General features: G+C 45.7%; 1 long non-coding RNA gene across 3 annotated transcripts in view; it reads left to right on the plus strand.

Annotated features, from left to right (window-relative positions):
• LOC138472980 (uncharacterized) overlaps positions 1-22,985 on the plus strand; it is a 231,042-nt gene extending 208,057 nt beyond the window's left edge. For all 3 annotated transcript variants that reach the window (XR_011268708.1, XR_011268707.1, XR_011268709.1), the window contains one exon: positions 19,513-22,985. This is a non-coding gene — a long non-coding RNA (uncharacterized lncRNA). The remainder of the gene's footprint in view (positions 1-19,512) is intronic.
• Positions 22,986-23,632: the final 647 nt, after the last annotated feature.

Consider the following 23,632-nt stretch of genomic DNA (forward strand, 5'->3'; position numbering starts at 1 on the left):
TGCCTCCACTCCCTCGATCTGTCCCTCGACAGAAAGATGAAGTATTTTGCCTCTGTTTATTCGATCTGTCCCTCGGCGGAAAGTTTCATTGGAATCTCCTCATATAATCTCTCTGAAAGTTGGACAGCTCTACTTGCAGCATTATTCCATGGAAGAGCATTCCCATATGAGCAACATTAGCTGGATCTCTGATAAAGGTGATGACGTCAACCTCGATAGGTCTCCCCACCATTCCTGGAAAGTCAGTGACTAGGCGAAACAGGACGTTATGCACTAGTCGTCTGTCCTTGGGCGACAGGGACATTTGTCCTGCTTTGCTGGGTTCTGGATCACAGGCCCTTCCCTTGACGTGAACACTCCTTGCACTTTCCTGCTGCGTGGATTGCGACTAAGTAATTTAGTTTAGTCCACATTTGGCTCAAATGTTCAGAGTTTGCTGGATCTCTAATAAAAGTGAGAGTGTCTGTGGTTCTTCCGACAATAGCTGGGCACTCCTCTATGATGCAAAAGAAGAGCGTATTGACGAGTTCATCTATAATTGCCTGCGGTGGAAGCATTTATTTCCTTATCACTGTATTCTGGTAACACAATGAAGGCTTCCGCGATGACAGTAAGCAGTTGCCAGATTACTTTCTTGTTGGCAGGATCTTGGATGAAGTCTGTGACACTGGTAACGCTCCCTACAAGTGACTGATACGACTCTAGTACTAGCTGGAAATAGGATAGCACATCCCTTGTGATATTTCTGCTGGGAGATACCATAAATGCGGCAAAGAGACGTCTTGATCTTTGATAATTCAGGATGCTGCGTTTAGCTCCTTTGGGCAAAAGTCCTTGATTACAGTCTATTTGAATCTTGTTTCTCAGCAACGCTTTAGTGTGATTTGATCTACAAGTTTGTGTTGACAAACGTGTTGTGGCTTAGATGCGCAATTGTCTTCTTCACCCTGCAACTGAGATGCACAGAGTGTCCGTTATGTCCTTATCCCCTTTTTTGCTTAGAGGAACTGTCCAATTTAAGCCACAACTCGAAAACGGGTTCTTTGTCTTGGCTTTGCTGCTCATGCGTCCTTCTTCCTCATCATGGATCTCGTCTGCACGTGCTGAGGATCTTCCCCGTTGTCTGTAATTTCGTCACGGTGGGGTGCAGCTTGAGGGCTTTCTCCGATATAGGGCTTAATGTAATTGAGAAAGATCCATGCTCTTCTGCCTTGTGGTTTGACAGCCAAAGGGGTGCAATCCTCCACAATGAAGGGACCATTGAATCTTGGCTCGTCCCACCTTTTTTGCGTGTGGTTTTTCAACAACACAGCGTCTCCAGGGAAGATGAATGGACTACGTAGACTTTGAACTGCATCTGTTTCAGCGTCTCCTGTTGTGTTTTGTGCTGCGCTGCCCCCTTTTCATCGTCGCTGTAGTTGGTCTGAAATTACAGTAAGGCTGGATGTCATGCAGTTCAGGTACTCTTGTAACTCGGTTCCCAGGACCTCTCGGGTTGACTGGGCATCACATCAAGCTCTGTCTTGGGGGGTAAAGCGGGTATTCATTCTCCTTCCTGTGAAAATCTTGTGCAGCATAAGATGATGGTCGGAGCCTGGTTGGTTCCGAAGAGCATACAATGCCAGTGGAAGGCAATGCAACCATCCCCTCTTTAGAGTAAGCTTCAATTTGGCTATCCTTTCCTTTAACAAGCCATTGAGCCTCTCTCAAATACCATTACCTTCCGGATGATACGCCGACGAGAACTTGTGCTTTATACCAAGCAACAAGCTGATCTGCTCAAAGACGGAGTTAACAAAATGAGCCCCGTTGTCTGATCTCATCACCTCACACACCCCCCATCTAGGGAACACTTCCCTCACCAGGAATTTGTCCACACAGGTAGAGTCTTGGTGTGTACATGGACCTGCTTCTATCCATCTAGAGAATGGACACACCACTACAATTAAGTACCTGTACCCGTTACACACTTGAACCATGTCAATATAGTCGATATGTAAGTGCTGAAAAGGCCAATTTGGCCGGGAGAGGACTCCTCTCACTACTTTTAATGTGTGCCCAGCGGTGAATTGCTGGCAGATTATGCAGTTCATGATAAAGAATGCAACATGCTCAGCTAAATTCGGTATAAACCAGTCTTCTACGAGCATTGCTGCTAGATTCTCTTTCGACATGTGAAATGGGTAATGCAATTGCTCCAATGCTATTTTTAGTAGGGCTACAGGCATTACTGGTTTACCAGTGCTGTCTTGCCGCCACAGGCCGTCAGAGGGGTTTAAGGAACACCCTCGACTTTTCCACAGGTTCTTTTCGTCCTGAGGTGCCTCTCCTTGAAGCTCCATTAGTTGTGTCTGCCCCATATTGCCATGGGCTTCTGGTGTGGCTTGTGCTATCATCATCCGTTCATGGATGCACGCCACTGCTACTTCCATGATCGTCTCACTTTTGGATGCCATACGCTTGGCTTCCGTATATGCTGCATGGTTTCCGCGTGACAGGAAATCTGTCCCTTTGGTGTGGGCAGCGCATTTCACGACCGCTGTGCCCACTGGGAGCTGTAGTGCCTTGATCAGCCTGTCCAATAAGGCTGATTGTTGCACTGGCGTGCCGTCCGCTCAGAGGTAGCCCCTCCTTTTCCAGCATGCTAGGCCTGCATGCACTGTTGACATCACATAGGCGGAGTCACTGTACACTGTAAATTCCTGATCTGCGTGATTCTGAATGGCGAGTATCAACAACAATAATTCTGCAGCTTTTGCTGAATAATGAGATGGTATTCGTGCACTGACGAGTATTTGAAATTATCTGTTTGCTATGTGTTTTATTACTGCAACGCCTGTATACCTTTGTCCGTCTTCTTGGTCGATTCTCGAAGAACCGTCAATAAAAACTATCTCACCTCCCGGCAGGGCATTTTCTTTCACCCTGGGGATATCATCATAGAATTCTTCATAGTTTGCACAGTCATGTATCGGCTTTCTTTCAGTGACTGGCTCAGCTATGAACATAGCTGGGTTTACTGTTTTACATCGAACTATTTTGATCGATGGATTAGATATGATCACCTCATAGGTGGAAGCTCTTTGAGATGTCAACGTACCCTTTGGTTTCTCCAAGATGGCAAACAATGAGTGCTCGACGTATAACATCATGGAACATCTCATTACAATGGTTGTTGCCTTCTCTATGGTGAATGCTGCGGCAGCTAAGCTTTGTGTGCATGGGAAGTGGACTGGGTCCAGGCTCCCACTGTAATACGCCAGGGTCTTGTACCCCAACGAGGTTCTTTGAGCGAGTACTGCCGTCATAACTCTGCCATCTGCGTGTGAGAATAGGTAGAATTCCTCTGCATAATTAGGAATCCCGAGAACTGGAGCCGTACAAATCACTCTCTTGAGTTCTGTAAACCCCTTTTCCATTGCCTCGTTCCATTCAATCTTTTCTTTTGTCACCTGGGCCTTCTTCAGAGCCTGGAGCAAGGGCTTGGTATACGAGCTGTAATCGAAGACCCATGCTCTAACATAATTGCACAGGCCTAAAAAGCTCTGCAATTGCTTTATCGTGAGTGGCTTTGCCGTGTTCATGATAGCTTCAGCCCTTTCTGGGGTCACCTTTTTCCCCTCATGCAAGATGAGTTGGCCTATGTACAGTACTTCCTGTTGACAATACTGTAGCTTTTCCTTGTCAACCTTATATCCTTTCTCAGGCAATATAGTCAGTAACTTAACAGAATCAGGCTTGCATTGCTCTTCAGTGGTGCTGCAGATTAGTCTGTCATCCACATACTGCAAGACAACACTATCTAAAGCAATATTGCTTAGGTCCATCTGTAGGACTCTGTTAAATATGGACGGGGACTCGCAGTACCCCTGTGGCAACCTTGTGCTTTTCAGACGCATTTGTCTGAATGTAAATGACGTCAGAACTTGAGAGTCACGTTGTAATGGGATTGAGAAAAAGGCTTTTTTCAAGTCAATCCCCATGAAATATTTTGCCTCAATGGATATGTTACATAGGATTGTAGATGGATTAGGGACCAGAGGGAATTCGACTTCAATAATATCATTTACTGCTCTTAAATCTTGGATTAAACGCCAAGACCCTCCTTTTGATTTCTTGACAGGATAGATCACCGTGTTACAGGGTGACTCTGACGTCACTAGGATGCCCTGATCCATCATGGCGGAAATTGTCTTTGCGATCCCTTCGTCCACCTCTCTGGTCATGGGATATTGTCGCGCTCTTGGTAAAATTGCTCCTGGTTTTAGTTTCATTTTCACTTCTCCCACCCCCCTCAGGAGGCCTATGTCATATGGTCCTGTAGTACATACTGAGACAGGCACTTGGGCCATGTCGTCATCAAAGTATTCCGGACATACCAATGCCAACATCACTCTCTGAGGTACTTCTCTTTTAATCATCTTTACCCAAAATATGAGACTCACGTACACTCTCATCTCTTCTGAGTCTGGTTGTTCTTCAAACAGATCGTCATCAGTGACGTCAGTCACTTGATACCCTTCTTCAATGGCGATAATTGCACACCATTGTCTGCCTTCATCATCGTAGCCTTCGACCAATGCTGCAGCATGTATCATCAAGGGAAATACTTGTCCCTCCTCTTCATGCATAGGTATTCTTGTTCTGAATAGAAACTCATCAGGGGTTCTCATAGTTCTATCTGCGAGGCCTGGCAATCCTGCCATAAGCATACGCATGCCATATGCGAAGACCTCTGGTTCTCGAGGCACAGCCCTCATGGCTATGCGTCCTGAGTATGCCCTGATTATTTTGCACATGTTTGAATAATGCATTCCTGGAGTGGAGCATACTATGCCCTCATCTGTGAACGAGATCGTCATGTTCAATTTTGTCATTAAATCATGACCCAAAATGTTTACTGGGGTATGACTTGAATACAACAAAGGTACATTCATTTCGCCCTCTCCTACAGAAACTGGGAGTGCATCTGTAAAGGGAACTCGACTGTGAGCTCCTGTAAAACTCTGAGTATCTATGGCCTCTCCGGACAAGGAAAACTTGCCTTTCCGTATGCACGAGTGCGTTGCACCCGTGTCAACTAAGAAGGAATAATCTTTACCCCCTATGACGACATTCACCCTTGGTTCCCTGTTAGGGTCTGGTGTCACTGATAGGTGTAACGCTCACCTGACTCCCACGGAGGCGCTGGTCTAGTCTGGGTTGCTGTGGCCTCTTCGAGCGTGATGCGCAGAACTCGGAACACCGACTGAACAGGACCCTCAAATCTTGCTTGTCTGGCCCGTAGGAATATCCTTCTGCAGATGAGAAAGGGGATTAACAGTCTGCAGAATAGTGTGCTTGCTCCCCCTTTACCCCCTTCATTCTTCTCTAACTTCCTACGAAATCCCCGGTTGAAGCTCACCTTATGGTTTGAAAGGATGAACTCTCCATCCTGCTTCTGGTGCTGGGGCGCGTGTTTGTCCAGTTACTTCACTGGTTTTCAGAATGGCGCTGGCAAAATCCACTTGACTTTTCCGAGTGGAACGCCGTAAGTATGAAGATTACAAAAGTTCAAGTGTAGAACCTCCTTTTCTGTTGCCTTCCTAACCTGTGATCTGTCCTTTATTTCAGGTGCAGAATGAAGGCGGTGCGTTGAGGGATTGAATTGCCGAGGGTAAACTCAGGTGAGTTAGCGATGGGGGCGATCCCTCTTAATGTCTTTATATTCCTCCAGTAATGTCTTTTGTCCTTTCCCCATAGGGGCCGGGGTGCGGTACCTGCCAACGAAGCGGCGCCGACCCGAAATGAGGAATGGTCCACCAACAGAAGACTGGTAAGTGTTATGGCGGAAAATTAGGCTTTCCTCATATGTTCCTTCTGCTCACCTTTTGCCTCTTCTTCTCTCCCCTAGGCGCAGAGATGTGGCGACCGGTGCAGACAGTCGCGGTGGAGCCAGAAGAACTCCCGAGGACAGGTGAGTGAAGCGCGGCGCTGCAGCGAGCAACGCAGTGCTTTTAAATGAAAGTCTTTTCTCAGGAATGCTGGCGTGAAGGTTCCGGATGCAGGTAAGAAGTTTGATAAAATTCTTGGTTTTCACCTTTCTCTTCTCTTCTTTCCTTACAGGTGTTCCAGGATCGAGGCAGGCGTGGCTGGAGACCAGATGCAGGAGCAGACACGGTGAGCGTTCAGCTGCTTGGATGCAGAACAACGTGAAGCGTGAGCTACTGTCTGGGTGTGGCTTAAATAGCGCCCAAAGTAGTTCCAGGTAAGTATCCTTCCCTGGCCACGCCCGAGTGGCAAAATAGTCCCAATGAAAAAATAGTCCCTTTCAGGTCTCAGGGAGGCCTGAATCTTGCAGCATGGTCTGCATCAGGAAAGTGCACAAAACACCTTCCTTTATGAGCCTGGCGCCTATGGCGCCAGGACTGATGTCCAACATGAGCCTGGCGCCTACGGCGCCAGGACAGAGTCCAAAGAGCCCCTATAAGGGCCCGATGGGCTTTTACCCGGGGACATGATGCCTGCTCCCGGGGGTGCTGGGCCTGGCCTGGTGCTCCGGGTGTAGGCATCATGACAGCACTCCCCCCTCAAGGCCCCTCCCAAGGTTGTTCCCTCTGGAGGTTTCGGTTTGTTTGGGAAATTCCGATGGAACCTTTTTACCAGCCGAGGTGCATGTACGTGGTCGCTGGGTTCCCAAGACCTTTCCTGAGGCCCGTTCCCTTTCCATTCAATTAGATAGAAAAGTTTTGATTTTGAGATCTTAGAATCCAAAATGTTCTTCACCTCGAATTCAGGCTCCCCATCTATCTGGATTGATTCTGGTGGCTTTATTAATCTGGTTCCTGGTTGCACTGGTTTCAAAAGTGACACATGAAAAACGGGGTGAATCCGCATGTTAGCTGGTAGATCGAGCTTGACTGCCACTGGATTAATTATAGCTTTGATCGAGTAAGGGCCCAAATACCTTGAATTAAAAGTTCAAGGTCCCTTGAGCAATAAGTGTTTGGTAACCAACCATACTTGATCCCCTATTTGGTATAGAGGCGCCTCACTCCGATGCAGATCCGCATTCTTTTTGTATTTCCCTTTCGCTTGTTGCAAATGTGCAGTTGCATCCTTGAAGGCTTGAGTTATCGTGGAATGCAAATGGTCCACTGCGGGCATTTCAAGGCTCAGAGGTGAGTCCAGGTCTGAAGTACGAGGGTGATGTCCATATAGGGTATAAAAGGGGCTTTGTCCAGTTCCAGAGTGTACAGAGTTATTGTATGCATATTCGGCCACCCATAAAATATCCTTCCAATTACCCTCCGATTGGTGCAACATACATCGTAGGTATTGTTCAAGGGTCTGGTTCGTTCTCTCCGTCTGACCATCGGTCTGTGGGTGGTGGCTGGTTGAGAGTCTTACGTCGATTTGTGCCAGTTGACAACACTTTCTCCAAAAATGAGAAATAAACTGGCTTCCCCGGTCGGAGACTAGTATGGACGGGAATCCATGAAAACGGATGATATTTTCGAGGAATTCCTTGGCTAGGACAGAAGCTGAAGGTAATCCTTTCAACGGAATAAAATGGGCCATCTTGGAAAATAAATCCACCACAACCAGAATAGTATTGTATCCATTACAAGGGGGCAGGTCTGTGATAAAATCTAGTGACAAGGTGTGCCAAGGTGCTGGTGGAATGTCTAAAGGCTGAAGAAGACCGGCGGGTTTTGTCTTTTGGCCTTTGTTTTGGGTGCAAACTCCACAGGACATCACAAAAGATTTAATATCCTTTCGCCAGGAAGGCCACCAGAATTGTTGTTTAATTTTTTCCTCAGTTTTGGCAATGCCAGGATGTGCTTCCATCAGGGTATCATGATGACGGGAAATAACCAGTTCTTGCAATTCCTTTTCTGGCAAAAATAAGCGTCCTTGGAAGTAAGGTAGGCCTTCATTGACCGAAAAGTAAGACCCCCTTTGGATCCAATCCTGCAAGGCTGTAGAGTCCAGGAGTTGTTTTACCCGTGCTTGAATGTCTTCAAGGGTTTGTAAAGAGGTTATCCCCAAAATTCTTTGTTCGGGAATTATCGGCACAGGTTCTGAGTTTGTGTCTATTTCTCCCATTCCTATTCGAGATAGCGCGTCCGCTTTGCCATTCTTACAGCCGGGGCGGTAAGTGATTACAAAATCGAACTCAGCAAAGAACAAAGCCCATCGGAGCTGACGTGACGATTGAGCCTTGGCAGTTTTTAAATATTGTAAGTTTCGGTGATCAGTGATAACGGTGATGGTATGCCTGGCGCCAAGAAGATAATGCCGCCAAGCCTCAAAGGCGGACTTAATGGCTAATAATTCCTTGTCGGTGATTGCATAATTTACCTCAGGCGGCGAGAACTTTCTGGACCAAAATGCTACGTGGTGCAGTTGGTTGGTTTCAGTGTCTCTCTGAGACAGGACAGCTCCCATGGCTAAACTGGAAGCGTCGGTTTCGACTATATATGGGAGATCGGGACGCGGGTGCTTCAAAATAGGTGCGGATGTGAATTTAGCTTTCAATTCCTGAAAGGCCTGTTCGGCTTCCTCGGTCCATTCGAAGCGTTTATTTTTTCGCAAGAGTGCAGTGATGGGTTGTACGACACGTGAAAATTCCAGGATAAATCTGCGATAAAAATTAGCAAAACCAAGCATGCTTTGGACACCTTTCACCGAACTAGGTGATGGCCATTTGAGGATGGCATCCACTTTTCGTGAGTCCATTCGGACCCCTTTAGGTGTCAGGATGAATCCAAGAAACTCAAACTTGGTGGTATGGAAAAAGCACTTTTCCGGCTTTGCAAACAGTTTGTGCTGGCGCAATTTCTCAAGGACGGCTCTGACATGCTTTCTGTGATCAAATTCTGAAGAGGAGTACACAAGAATGTCATCGATATATACGACAACACAAACATCGATGAGTTCCCGAAGCACATTGTTCATGAAGAATTGGAAGGCAGCAGGCGCGTTGCACAACCCGAAAGGCATCACCTGGTATTCGAATAATCCATATTTTGTACGGAAGGCCGTTTTCCATTTGTCACCTTCTTTTACTCGCACCAGATGATAAGCCCCCCGGAGATCTAACTTGGTGTATACGCAAGTGTCCTTCACATGGTCAAGGAGTTCAGGGATCAGAGGCAGAGGGTAACGGTTTTTAACAGTTATCTGGTTCAATGCGCGGTAGTCAATACAAGTTCTAAGGTCGCCTTCTTTTTTGGGCACGAAGAACAAAGCCGAGGATGGCGGAGGCTTTGACGGGCGAATGAAACCATTGGCTAGGTATTGATCTAAATATTGTCTCAAATGCAGATTCTCAGGGTCAGTAAGGGCATAAATCCTGCTACAAGGGGGTTGTGCACCGGGCACCAGATCGATTTGGCAATCGTACGATCTGTGGGGAGGTAACGTGTTGGCCTGTTCCTTTTGGAAGACATCCTGAAAGTCTTTGTATTCCGGAGGTAGTTGCATGGAGACAGAGGTTACAGACGCTAGACTAATCTTCAGATTTTCTGGGTAGCAGGTTTGTGCACAATCCGGGAAGGTTATTCTCTTTGCTCGCCAATCAATTCGAGGATTATGTGTCTCTAACCAAGGGATTCGAAGAATAACCTGAAACTGTGGAGCCTTGATTGCATCAAACACAACTGCCTCCCGATGGCCGTCCGGACCTATAAGTGTCACCTCAGCAGTGGAATGTGTTACCGGTCCAGAGGCAATTTCGGTTCCATCGACTGTGGTGATGACATCTTTGCTGGTTTTAGGACGCAGAGGGAGGTTAATCCTAGAGACCAATTCACGATCCACATAATTTCCTATAGCCCCACTATCGATGTATGCCTTTATTGCATGCAACCGCTTAGGCTGTTCCGGATCTACGAGGACCATTGGCATAATGAAATGCGAGGTCTGAGAGTGAGTTTTCAAGCTCGGCAAGCGGACCCCTACGCTTGTCGGGCGTGGTCGTTTCCCGAAACAGAGTCTTCATGGTTTTTATCAGCGGCTCCTACCACCTTCTTGGGCGGGTTTGCCGGGCAATCTCGTAGAAAGTGTCCAGAGGACCCACAATAAAGACATAATTGCATCTGCCGTCTTCTTTCACGTTCCTTTTGAGTTAAAGGTCCTTTAACCCCTCCGATTTGCATAGGCTCAGAGACATCAGCAGCCTTGGGGTTAGCGTGGGTCTTGACCAACACCCGGGTCTCAAACTTGGACAGATCTGCTTTTCTGTTTTGAAGTCTGTGATCCAATTGGACCACTAAGTCTATATATTCTGTGCATTCTTGGGGCGGATTTACAACTTGGGCCAGGACATCTTTAAGTTCTCCGCGTAGACCTCGATAAAATAACGTGATTCTTTTATCCTCTGGCCACCCAGTTTCCACAATTAGTCTATTAAAGGTTGCAATGTAGGATAGAAGGTCCTGATTGCCCTGTCGCAGGGATAGGCGTTCGTCATCCAGAGCCTGCCCCTGAGAGTGTCGAGCAAATAACCTTTCCATGCTTGCTTGAAATCCTTGAAAATCACAGAGAATCGGGTCATCTTGAGTAACCAGTGGAACTGACCAATCGGCAGCACAGCCGCTGAGATATGACAATACAAAGGCTACCTTGGTCTGGTCATTAGGGAAGGCCCCAGGTCTGCATAGGAAGTGCAAACGACACTGATTCATGAATACAGCGAATCGTTTGGGGTCCCCAGCAAAGCGTTCGGGTGGGGCCAGCGGCATGTTTCCAGGTAGATTAATCTGCACAGGGTTACTGGGAACCACAGGAGTGAGGTTCCCCCCGGAACCGGGTAGAGGAGTGTGTCCAGCTTGACCTTGCAAAAACTGTCTAGCCAGGTCATCAGTTCTTTCCTTTGATACAATCACTTCCCTCCTGAGAGCATTAGTCTCTTGACGAGTGGCGTGTACTTCGGCCCGTAATTCCCCCAGTAGTTGGGCCAACTGATCAGTCTCAGAAGTTTCCATAGCGCCTGGGTGGGAATTTGTAGGAAGGCTTCGCGTTCTGTAATGCTCACCTGACTCCCACAGAGGCGCTGGTCTAGTCTGGGTTGCTGTGGGCTCTTCGAGCGTGATGCGCAGAACTCGGAACACCGACTGAACAGGACCCTCAAATCTTGCTTGTCTGGCCCGTAGGAATATCCTTCTGCAAATGAGAAAGGGGATTAACAGTCTGCAGAATAGTGTGCTTGCTCCCCCCTCCCCCCTTCGTTCTTCTCTAACTTCCTCCGAAATCCCCGGTTGAAGCTCACCTTATGGTTTGAAAGGATGAACTCTCCATCCTGCTTCTGGTGCAGGGGCGCGTGTTTGTCCAGTTACTTCACTGGTTTTCAGAATGGCGCTGGCAAAATCCACTTGACTTTTCCGAGCGGAACGCCGTAAGTATGAAGATTGCAAAAGTTCAAGTGTAGAGCCTCCTTTTCTGTTGCCTTCCTAACCTGTGATCTGTCCTTTATTTCAGGTGCAGAATGAAGGTGGTGCATTGAGGGATTGAAATGCCGATGGTAAACTCAGGTGAGTTAGCGATGGGGGCGATCCCTCTTAATGTCTTTATATTGCTCCAGTAATGTCTTTTGTCCTTTCCCCATAGGGGCCGGGGTGCGGTACCTGCCAACGAAGCAGCGCCGACCCGAAATGAGGAATGGTCCACCAACAGAAGACCGGTAAGTGTTATGGCGGAAAATTAGGCTTTCCTGATATGTTCCTTCTGCTCACCTTTTGTCTCTTCTTCTCTCCCCTAGGCGCAGAGATGTGGCGACCGGTGCAGACAGTCGCGGTGGAGCCAGAAGAACTCCCGAGGACAGGTGAGTGAAGCGCAGCGCTGCAGCGAGCAACGCAGTGCTTTTAAATGAAAGTCTTTTCTCAGGAATGCTGGCGTGAAGGTTCCGGATGCAGGTAAGAAGTTTGATAAAATTCTTGGTTTTCACCTTTCTCTTCTCTTCTTTCCTTACCGGTGTTCCAGGACCGAGGCGGGCGTGGCTGGAGACCAGATGCAGGAGCAGACACGGTGAGCGTTCAGCTGCTTGGATGCAGAACAATGCGAAGCGTGAGCTACTGTCTGGGCGTGGCTTAAATAGCCACCAAAGTACTTCCAGGTAAGTATCCTTCCCTGGCCAGGCCCGAGTGGCAAAATAGTCCCAATGAAAAAATAGTCCCTTTCAGGTCTCAGGGAGGCCTGAATCTTGCAGCATGGTCTGCATCAGGTAAGTGCACAAAACACCTTCCTTTATGAGCCTGGCGCCTACGGCGCCCGTACTGATGTCCAACATTAGCCTGATGCCAACGGCACCAGGACAGAGTCCAAAGAGCCCCTATAAGGGGCTGCTGGGCTTTTACCTGGGGGCATGATGCCTGCTCCCGGGGGTGGTGGGCCTGGCCTGGTGCTCCAGGGGTAGGCATCATGACAATAGGATAGAGCACATCATGGTTCCCAGTGAGCTGTCCTAGTTTATATACAAGTTCGGTCCACTGTACACTTGTGGATTCTCTCCCTTTCCAGGGTTGCCTTCCCTTCGGGAGTTTGTGCCCTGAGAAGTTTGCGGTGGTGACTGTTGGAATTGCCCTTGCGACATGTTGCCCATGTTCGGGGGTTGAACCCCTTGTTGCGCACCTTGCTGCATGCCTGGTGCTTGCTGCTGCATTGTGTGATTCTGTGCACCTCCCTGTTGTGAGATTGCAGGCGGATTTACCGTGCCTGCTCCCATTCCTTGACCATTTTGCCATGCACCTTGGCTTCTGCAGAAGCGCGCCAAATGGTCTGTCAATCCACACAGCCAACAAACTGGCGGTGGTTGAATTATTTGTCCATTTGACATATCGGGACTGCCCATTTGCACGTTTTGAAAGTCTCCTTAATTACTTTGGAAACGTCCCTGATTACACTGCCATCCTCTTCCTCTAAATCCCCTTCCCCTCGGGTACAATCCTATATTACCCTGGTTGTTCTGCTGTGGGTTAGCCACCTGATGTACGTTATGTTCAGCTGGGCTAGTCAGCATGGCTCCTTCAAGAGCATACTTTGATAATTTCTTTTGCACCAGTTTTGCTTCCTCACCCTTTTGAGTTGCCTCCTTTTTTCTATTCTTTTCTTGCAGCAATGTACAGTAATGTGCAATAGTAAACTGTATTTCGGCCCAAGGTTTAGCCTCAACTCCTACCAATTTCTTAAGCTGTTTTTGTACATGCTCTGGTAACCCCTAGCACAATATGTGATAAAATACAGGTATAGATTTCATCCAAGATTCATGCGTTTCGAGCACCCACGCGTCTTTGAAATTCTGGATATAAATCAACAGATCTTCCGACTCCTTCATTTTTTGAGTCATTATAGCTCCCATATCGGAAGTGTCTGGGTAAAGCACTCATAGCGCTTTCTACACTGCTGCTCTGCAATTATTAAATGGCGCTCCATCTTGTGAAGTGCTAATAATGGTTACACCACGGTACCCTGCCCGTTTCCACACATCGTCTGCTCTCTCACCAAGTATGGCGATCAGGAGACCTTTAATGTCCCCTATAGCTAACGTGACTCCCCCTGTCATTTTTTCTAACTCGTGTATCCATTCCCGGCTCCCGATGTCAGCATTGGAAGCTTGTTTTTCTGGTTTTCCCGATCCATGTGTGGCCATGGAATATATTGTGGTCCTTCTCCCTACTTTTATAACAGCAGAAATTGGAATGCGCAGCCTTCTTTTTCTTTCCCCATAGCTCTTCTGTCTATCGCTGGGGTAACATTCCTACATCGCCGTCTACCTGAAAATGTCCTCAACCTGTCTACATAGGCGGGTGTTGACACCCCCCTCTGAACATGGGGTGTTCCTTCATACCGGTCAGACTGCGTGGCAGACTCTGATGCCCTCAGTGCAGACTCGCTAGCATCTGACCATCGTACCCCTTTGTCCTTTGGGAACCGCTTTTCGGGCCGTCTTCATTCTTCATTTCTCTCGCACTCAGTCTCCTCTCCAGAGTCAGACATTGATTGTTCCCAATTCACGCATCTCCTTGCGTCATCGTGGTTCTTACTGATTTCCAGCCTATCCAAGGACAGCTTCCTGCTCCCACTGCTTTGGGTGACGTCCTCAGTGTCATACAGTTGAGTGCTTTCCAAGTGCTCGTCTTCCCCTTGGCATATTGTTACTAGCCCCATTTCATCGTGTATTTAATCGATCATTTCTCCGATGCTTCTGGTTCAATATTCGCCCCACTAGTGCCTGGTACTGAATCATACGCAGGGAAAAATTCTTCAATGTCTTCCCATTCTACAACAGGATTGGGTTTTTTTAATTTCCCGTTCCAGATATTCAAGATCGCGTGCCCTCTGCCTATGCTTATTTTTAATATAGTCATCAAATTCTTTGCGCTTCCTCGCTTCTTCTCTGACCTTATCTTCTTCCCTTCTCCTTTCATCTCTATTTTCATTTGCCCTTTGCACTTCTTCATCTTCTCGTCTCTTTACCCTTTTTTCACGTACTCTTTGCTCTTCTTGCAACCTTTTCTGATTCTGTCTGTACTGGTCATAGGCTGCTTTCTGTTTGCGATAGAGATGTTTTTCTTGCTCCTCGTGATATAGCTGTTCTCGCCTTAGCCTGTCTTTCCTTCTTATTCTCTCATCTCTTAACTCCCTTTCCTTCTCCTTCTCCTTTCTCTGTGCCTCATCAGACTTCTCTCTAGGTCTCACATCATCACTTCGTTTTCCATCGGGTTTCAAAAATATCTGTCCTCCCATCCATTCGTCTTTTGCGAATGCTATCTCATCAGTTCTGTCTTCACTTCCTTTCCATTTCTTTCCCTCCCTTTCTTTATCAAGAGATGCACTTGTCTGTGCCTGATCCTTCCTCTCATCATCGCGTCTCTCCTTGTCCTTCGGGACTGCAGAGGTAAGATTTTTATCCTGATCCTTCCCTTTATTTTCATCACTACTGTACGTAGGTGACTCATATGCGGGGTTGCTATACCCTGTGGCTGCTTTAAGCTCTCTTAATGGGTAGAGTCCATCTGACTTACTTCCCTCGGTTTCTTTTTCAGGCAGGGCAGGTGGCACGGTAGGTGTCTCACCCCCCTCTGTGCATACGTTTAATTTCCAGTCAGCAGGTGGCTCTTCATCCTTCGACTGTTGGAACATTTTCCAAAGTTCTAGAACAGCGAGTCGTTTCTCTAGTTTTTTGCCTGTATATGTGGCATGCAAGTAAGTCGTCATGTGTTGTAAGATGGCTTTAGATAAGGACCCATTCTGTGGCCACGGCGTAAACATCTTGTCAGCGGTACCCTTAACCCACTCGGTACTGTATTTCTTAAGCTTGGGTGCATGTTTAGGCAGTTGTTTACATAAGTGTGCTAGTGGAGTAATTTCTTCCATGCGTAAACCTGTTTCTAACAATACTTCCATGTAACTTCACCACTCCTTATAATATGAGCGAGCACCAATACCGCAAGCTCCAATCAAATCTTTTCCCGCCAAAATGTTATACCACCAATTTATTCAAGAACATCAATTCATGTGCGATTCTCTCTCAACTATAGAATCGTGTAAAATCCCTTGATCAATTTCAACCAACAAGGAGATAAATTTCCTTACGTGTGACACATCAATATAACATGTCTGACAAACATTAAACAGACTAGACAGACACCAGCTGGACACAGATCTCTATGCCTTCTAATCAATACCCTGGCATAGAGTTGAAACAAACTCCTTTCACAACGTCTTTAATCGTCGTAGTAGCCTAGTCTTTCCCTATTATGTGGGACTATGAGTTCACGTTTCTTCTGGCCGCTATATTAAAGCGTAGGAACAAGGCGTATCCTCTCTCTTCTCGAGTGTCTACCCCGGTATCCTCTCTCTTTATCTCAGGTGTCCACCCCAGTATCCTCTCTCTTTTATCTCAGGTGTCCACCCCGGTATTCACTATTTATTCATTTATTCTCAAGTCATTATCCCCTTATATATATACAGTCTTCTCTACTTCTGACTATTTTGTTTTTCTCCACCTCCCTCTGTTACCTTTTCCCTTACTTGTTTTATTGCCTAAAGACATTTGGCAGAGCATCAATTTTTGTTTCACTCACCGCTCGCATCGTTCCTCTCTGGACCCTCGGGATCACCGCCTCCATTACCGCCTTTTTTTAGTCTTTCGTCTGATCCACTGCCCGTAGGAATGGAAGGGTTTGTGTTTGTAAAACGGGTACCTTCAACCCACTGCAGTTTTTTTTTGGACAAGTTTTAGCTATCATTGTTCACGGGAAGCTTCACAGTCTACTCAGCCAAAATGGCAAAGGACTCGTGATATTGCCGAAGAGTTACTTCATGTTGACGGTCAATAGGTGTCTTATCAATAATCAATATTCAATAGTTGATGGTCAAAACCATCCTCACTGCTACCAAGTGTACAGGAGGGCGGAGCGACATCTGACGGGCCCATGGAATCAGAGCTCACCCTCGAGTACTTTAAGACGAGATAGCTGCACCTTGAGGAGGATGGGGTGCAGGATTCTCTTACTCCAACACCAGTCAATAAGGACAAGTCAATGCTTCGGCAAAGGGAAGTTCGCTTAATGACAAGTACAAAAAACGGGGAAACAATGGAAATCAACAGTGAGGCGATCGCCCGTCTTGCTTCAACTTTCAAATTCTTCAATCAGACAGCAATAGTTATAGCAGATTTGCGTCATCGTTGATGTGTTACACTCAGAGTTTGTCATGCAATTCTATTGGTCAGAAAAGGTAACTTAAGTATAGGTGCTATATCTGTATATGGTAACAGAGTGTGAGGATTGGATAACTCTCATCGGGTGGGCGTCTATGCCCATCCCTCTACATCACACGTGATAGACATCACTAAAAGTACAACGTCTCATTGATTCTACTAGCTATAGGACCCTAGATCATTTGGTCCATTGTGATTGGGTGGGTTACACCCTTAGGCATAAATCTCCACTTTAATTAGCAGCATTCAGAATGGACACTCAGATGCGGAGTGCTCCAAGATTCACCCTGCCTCCCTTCCATCAATCAGCACTTTAGGGCTATGTGTCAATTAGTTGGCAGATGGCCTTGAAACTGTAGCTTCCTATCAGGAGAAGTTATGGCATCCTCTGGGTTTGGATGACATCAGACGTGGGTACCTCCTTTTTGCTTGACGGGTCACGTGTCAGTTCACTGTGAATCTGCTTCATTCTCCCTCTATTTGTGCATTTGATTCTTACTTTAGCCTTTCCACCTGGCTGGCCTCCTTATCTCGACCTTTACTGGCTGGCTGCTCTGCTCTTCAGTTTCATTTCTTCGGAGTTGCTGCTCTCCCCCCTTCCTGGAGTTGACCTCGAATTCCCAGGCATGAGCTACTTCTTACTGAGGTTTGATTCCGCTCTTTCGTCTGGCTTTGTGCTGGTATATGAATCCTGGCCTGTTTGCCCTCTACCATCCTGGTCTTAATTCTGCTTTTATAAAATGGAGTTGCACTTGTATAATGTGTTTCTTGAGGTAGATATATAGTTGGCGCTTGCCGCTCTATCCTTCTACTAAGCATTGCAAGCAGTAACGTTTCCTTAGCTTCTTGCGTTCCAAGCCTATTTACAGGCATTTAGCCGGTTGTATATTTCCATCCTGCTTTATGGTTATGTTTCTTTATATTTCAATATCGTCTCTTCTTCTATGTCCATTACATCATTATTCCTAACATTTCTTCGTTATGTGTCACCTTTTGATTGTTATTTTGTTCATCTGAATGTCTGTCCGGGCCATTGTGTCATCACCATTCGCCTTCAGTTAGGGCCCTTTGGCTCTCTTCAGGGACAGTTTGTAAGTAATCTTCATTTCGCGTCAGCTGCTGGTACGGTTGTCTCAATGGGTACCGTGCAGCCTATGGTTGTATGGTTATTTGCGCTCTAATAGGTATTGCTCTTCTGAAGGGTAATGGACAGAGCCCCATTGTGGCTCTCTGTTGGTTTATTTGCTCCTTATATGTCACATATCTTGGTGAGTATGCTCCTGGTATCTCAAAATAGGTGGCTGGAGTGCAGGCCATATCTGGGATCTCCTCTACACTAGGTCCCAAACAAATGCTCACAATGAACTCTCAACTGCCCAGTGGATTAAGAAGACCCCAGATGCTGATTTATTCACAGCACAAAAAGGGGATCCAATCATTGGTAAATTCTATCAACACATTGAGGATCCTGAGAACTTCCCCCTGACGGATACCGAATGCATTGGGAAAGAGGACATCAGGGTGTTGATGAAATGTCCAAAGAATTTCCCAATCCAAGACTGTTTGTTGGTCCCTACCTCATTCCGAAGCCTGTTGCTAAATCACGCCTATGATGCAGCCACAGCCGGTCATAGGGGGTTTCACACTACATTAAAAATCTTGCAAGAGGTTGCCTACTGGCCACACATGGGGCAGGACCTCGACCAATACTTGAAGGGGTGTCTTGTGTGTGCATAATTTCAGCCAACATCACTCACACACCGAGCTCATCTCAAAAAGAGGGGGATGACACTGCCTTGGTCAGATTTACAAGTAGATTTCATTGGGGCTGTGATTCGCTCCTCTAGGGGGAACAAGTACATGTTAACCGTAACATGCTTGTTTACCAAATGGGTTGAATATCTCCCAGCCCCAAATTGCAAGGCAGAAGCAGCAGCTGCCCTGATGATCAATCACATCTTCTCGCGTTTTGGACTGCCCCAAAGGATTGAGTCAGACCGAGCTAATCACTTCACCAGCAAAGTGATGACAAAGATGTGGGAGATACTTGGGGTAAAAAGGAAACTTCACATTGCATACCGCTATCCTCTAGTGGTGGAGTTGAGAGGTACAATAAAACCATTGTGAGCATACTAAAAAGGTTTGTGGCAGACTCTTGGCCAAGTTGGGCCATCCGATTACCGCTTGCCCTGATGACCATCAGATCTATCCCTTCTTCTGCGACTAAGATGTCTCCATTTGAGCTGATGACTGGACGAAGGATGGTGCTACCTCAGCTTCTGCTCTATAGAACACAAGAGATGCCTTCACAACTCATGAGTATGTTGAGAATCTAAGGAAACACCTACAACATGCTTTTGCGTTTTCTCAGCGGAATCTAGAAAGATGTGCAGACAGCATCAAGACTCATTATGATCTAAAAATTATCAAAAAGGAATACCAAGTAGGAGCCCGGGTCTACTTGTACAATTTCCAAAGGAACCAGACCAAAGAGCGAAAATGTTTGCCTAGCTGGCGGGGACCTTTTGAAATTGTAGACAAAATCTCACCAGTCGCCTACAGAATCCACCCCCCCCAAAGGCGAATTGACAGAAGAAAAATGGGTCCATATCAATCAGCTAAAGAATTGTCACCCTAGGCACACTTTGCAACAAATAGAAGAGCCCATGGAAAATCAAGTGGGGGATGCATCTGAAACATAGGAATATTTAAATTGTCACTGAATGCATGCGTATCCCACTGCTGTTATACCGATTGGAGGGCAGTTAGTTGGAAAATATAGTAACCTGTTTGTGCTCTCTTTCTAGATTTGTACTGGTTGCACTGTCCTTACCAAGGAAGACCTACATGGGGAGCCTGAAATAAGAAACCCAAGGAAAACCGAGGTGTTACTCCACACCAGAAAGGAAAACCCAAGAGAAGGCTGGGGGTATTGTTCCGTGTTCCAACCAGAGGCAGCTAGGGAGGGTGTTGCATCATTCGCTGATGGAAGAAGGACTCATACCTGACAGACCCTGCCTTGTCCAATGAAGGAATCCCACTTGGCCGATTCTCCCTCGGCTCAAAATCTCAGGAGCCTTGTCTGGGGGGACGTGTGGGATTTATTGACCCACTTTGCTGTGCTTTACCACATCACTCAACTGCATTTGCGCAAGAAAGAGGAAAATGGCCGTGCCGGCTCCTGTGCATGCCAGTACCTCAAAAATGCAGTTTTGCAACAACCAAAACGATGGCTGCATCATCATGCCACACACACTTCAGGAAGGATGAAACAGGGGACACACTGCAGGAGCGTGCCACTGTGTCCTGAAACATATAAAGGGAATTAAGTCAAGAGGCAGCATTGCTTTGCTGAAAACCCAATATTCCCTTCAAAATGAAAACTTTTTCACTCTTTAAAAATGCTGTTTGATGCCAATTCCATCCATTCATCTGAAACCACTGTGATTGAAAAGGACCTGTCATGCCCAGGATATTTCACAGTGCTTCAGCATAACCATGCCTTACTCCAGAATGACAGGCTGTACCAGCCAAAACCTGAAAACCAACAAAAGCTGTACTGCATCAAACACGGAAAAGCGCTTAACTTTGGCTAAAAGGTGTCAAAATCACTGTTTAAAAAGGAAAAGGAATCAGAGCTGTATATACACATGTCAATTTTATGGAGACCTTTGCCTTGTCCAGACTGTTGTGTAAACCATATTGGAAAGACAGATGCAAAACTGAAATTAGAGGAAACACCAGTTTTCACCACACATGTAAAATGGGCTTGTGCAAGCTAAAGACAAAAAATGCCCATTTAAAAAGTAAACGGTGGAATGAAAGCCCGCCTTATTTAGCAATATGAAGAGGTTTTGTTGCTGGGGAAAGTACACCCATGAGCTATATGTTATTCCTTAGGTTTGTTTAATTCAGGACCCAAAAATCAGGAAATGAAGATTGTGAACCAACTGTGCTGAACTTGCAAGCTAAAAAGAAATAAGTTATTCCAGTTGGCAGGTTGAAACTTCCCCCAAGGGGAAGGGGACTGTCATAAACACTCTCAGCAGATACTGACAAACCCCTGATAATTATAGGGTTGAACAGATTTATGTCTCTGCTGGGACCCAAACAATGCAGCTCCCAAGGAAGGAAGCCAAAGGTGTGAAGAGGGCAATATAACTCCAGTCAAGGGAAAACCCCCACTCCACACAGGGATGAAATGACAGTTGGTTGCAGTTGAAGTTAAAGAAAAAAAAATGACCCAACAAAGGAACTGCCTTTTGCTTACAAAGACTATCTTATAAAGAAACTTTAAAGACTTTTATCACTGCAGCAAAAATTTGTCAAAATGTAAAAAGTTTGCAGTTTCAAATCTAATTTTATAGGCTATCTTTTACAACTTGGTAGAACTCATTGCCGCATGGGGAACAGAGGTTACATAATATGACAGATTCCAAGGAAAGTATTAATGGTGCAAACATAACATTTTGTACATACATCCCTGGGGGCAATTTGCATCTGTGTATAAAATTGTGGAATTTTAGGCCAAATCTGTCATGTTTAAAATTAACAAAATGTATCAGAAGGGTGAAACAAGGTCGCACAGACCTGAGGTTTGGACTGAAATGTGATGCACATAATATGTAACCTGTGTGTATAATTTGCCAAGAGATTGTAATTGAAGAAATGTATGTTTTCGTCAAAATCAGATTTTCAGTAAAGTAAATGTGGGAGTTTCTGGACATTGTAAAACTCACCTCATAAACCTGACATCATTCCCTTAGAAATCCAACCACCTGAGAGCGAGGCAAAGACTATTACCCCTGCCCAATATGGTTGATAGAGGCAGGTGTAGTAAAACCTGCCCCAGTCATATATTGTGAGGATGTCACTAGGCATTATAAATAGGATCCCGTGACAACACATAGTACAGACTGATTCCTGATTTCCTACACCAGCGTCCTGTTCCTGTCTGTTCCTGTCTTCATCTTGCATTTATCCATCTAGACGTCAGATCCCAACCCCAAGGCCAAGCATTGCTGACCCTGCTTCAGATAGGCCTCAATTCTAAAATAATCCCAATAACCAAAGGAAATGCTATGGTGTTTTGGGAAGCATCCTGAATTAACCTTGCTTGCTGCTCGTTAAATGCATGCCTACTGCAAACCTGCCATCCAGCTGATTTGTAGTATCCAGCGACCAAAGGTGCCAGTCCAGTGCCAGTCCGGGGACCAGAACTGCCCAGCTGTCTTGCCAGGTGCCTTGTCGTGTAGTGACCAGAACCCTTGACTGTCCAAAATCCAAAAACTAAAAAGTGGACTGTGAGTATCAATAGGAACCCATAGTAATTCATAATACACCTTGCCTTGCATTGTCCTATTCCAATCTTTAAGCTATCTTATTCTGACCCCGATATCTTGTTAAAATTGTCAGCATTATATGTGAAACCCTGCCTTTGATTCCTAGTGTTAGGGCTGATTTTCTCTTCATTTTTGTTTTGCTAGAACATGAGCCATTAGCTACTTTGTTTAAATAAATTAATTTCCCAAACAAGGAAACGGGGTACATCACGTGAAAGGTTACAATGGGCGCGTAACTGTGGATTTACTCAGTTTAATAGCTAGAGAATTCATTTCACTTCCAGATTGTACCTAAGATCTATAGCTATACCCCAACTAAAAAACTGCACTCCAAATCAGATGCACCCGTTTTTATTAAAAACCGTTTTGGTAATTTCAGGCGGGAATTGCAAAGTTTGCTGATTTTCCAGCGTGTCATTTGCTGCAAACATGTTTTAAAACCTGCGACTCATTTTGGAACTGTATGCTTTTGCTCAATCCATTGCTTGTGATTGCTAGTATCTTTCCAGTGTTGCTCCAGTAACAAATTGTTTTGTTTCAAAATTTTTATTCACATTCATTGTTTTATTCAGCCATTCCCGAGTGTCATTTTAACATTGCAAGGGTTTCAAATCCGTTTTTCACTTTTAATTGAGGAGGGTAAGTTAGATTTGAATTCCGTTTCCAGATTCATATTCCTAACTGCGTGCTGCTTCCTTATATCCATTCAGAAGTGATCATTTGTGGGTTGAGGGAACATTGCAGGGGGAAATCTTAACTTGAGTGCTATCTTTCTGAAAATCCAAAAGTGTTTATATTCCCTGGTCTTTTCTACCTGTGTTACTAAAGGGTTGAATTAAGTGCATTGCCTACATTCCTATTGTTAATATCATCACATTGGTGATGGCTGCCCCATTTATTAAAACGTGTATGATTTCTTTTGAATTTTTAAATAAATAAATAAATATTACCTTTACCCACCAGCCTGATTCATGGTCCATCGCGACCGGGGTATTTGAAAAGGGGGTGTGATATGAGTGGTGTATCTCTCAAATATTGAATCTATATATAAAAAAATAAACCTCTCAGTCGTGCGCTGCATACAAGGCTGAGACCAGGGTGTGTCGCCTGATTGAAATCCTTAACATGATTTAGAAATCTTAAGAGCGTGTATTTTTATACGTGTATTTGAGTGTTACTGTTATATTACCCCTTCTGAAAAAGACTTACTCTAACTGACTGGTAAATAAATTAATAATTGTTTAATCAAGAAACCTTGTGTGTAAGAGTTTATTTGAATATTTTTCATGGTGAATATCTGTGTAACTGCCCTACTGCTCAGTTTGACCCCCAGTGAGATAAGCCTGGCTGCTCAACACGCTACCAACCTGTGTAGTACAGACTTATAGCAAAGTCTGGGTTTCTATTGCCAGGAAGTCAGGGTTGTTGTAGTGCACCCCAATGGTACTGCATACAATCTTGCCTAACACTGCCGGAGTCACTGTGCCCGGCAGGGCCGACCCTGGAGGGCACATCGGCCACAGTAAGCAGTGCATAACAGATGCAACGGCACCATAGTTAACGGTGCTGGTGCTTCCGTGTTCCC

Source organism: Ambystoma mexicanum, chromosome 8 (assembly GCF_040938575.1).
Source record: "Ambystoma mexicanum isolate Mex_15411 chromosome 8, UKY_AmexF1_1, whole genome shotgun sequence".
Taxonomy (NCBI): Eukaryota; Metazoa; Chordata; class Amphibia; order Caudata; family Ambystomatidae; genus Ambystoma; species Ambystoma mexicanum.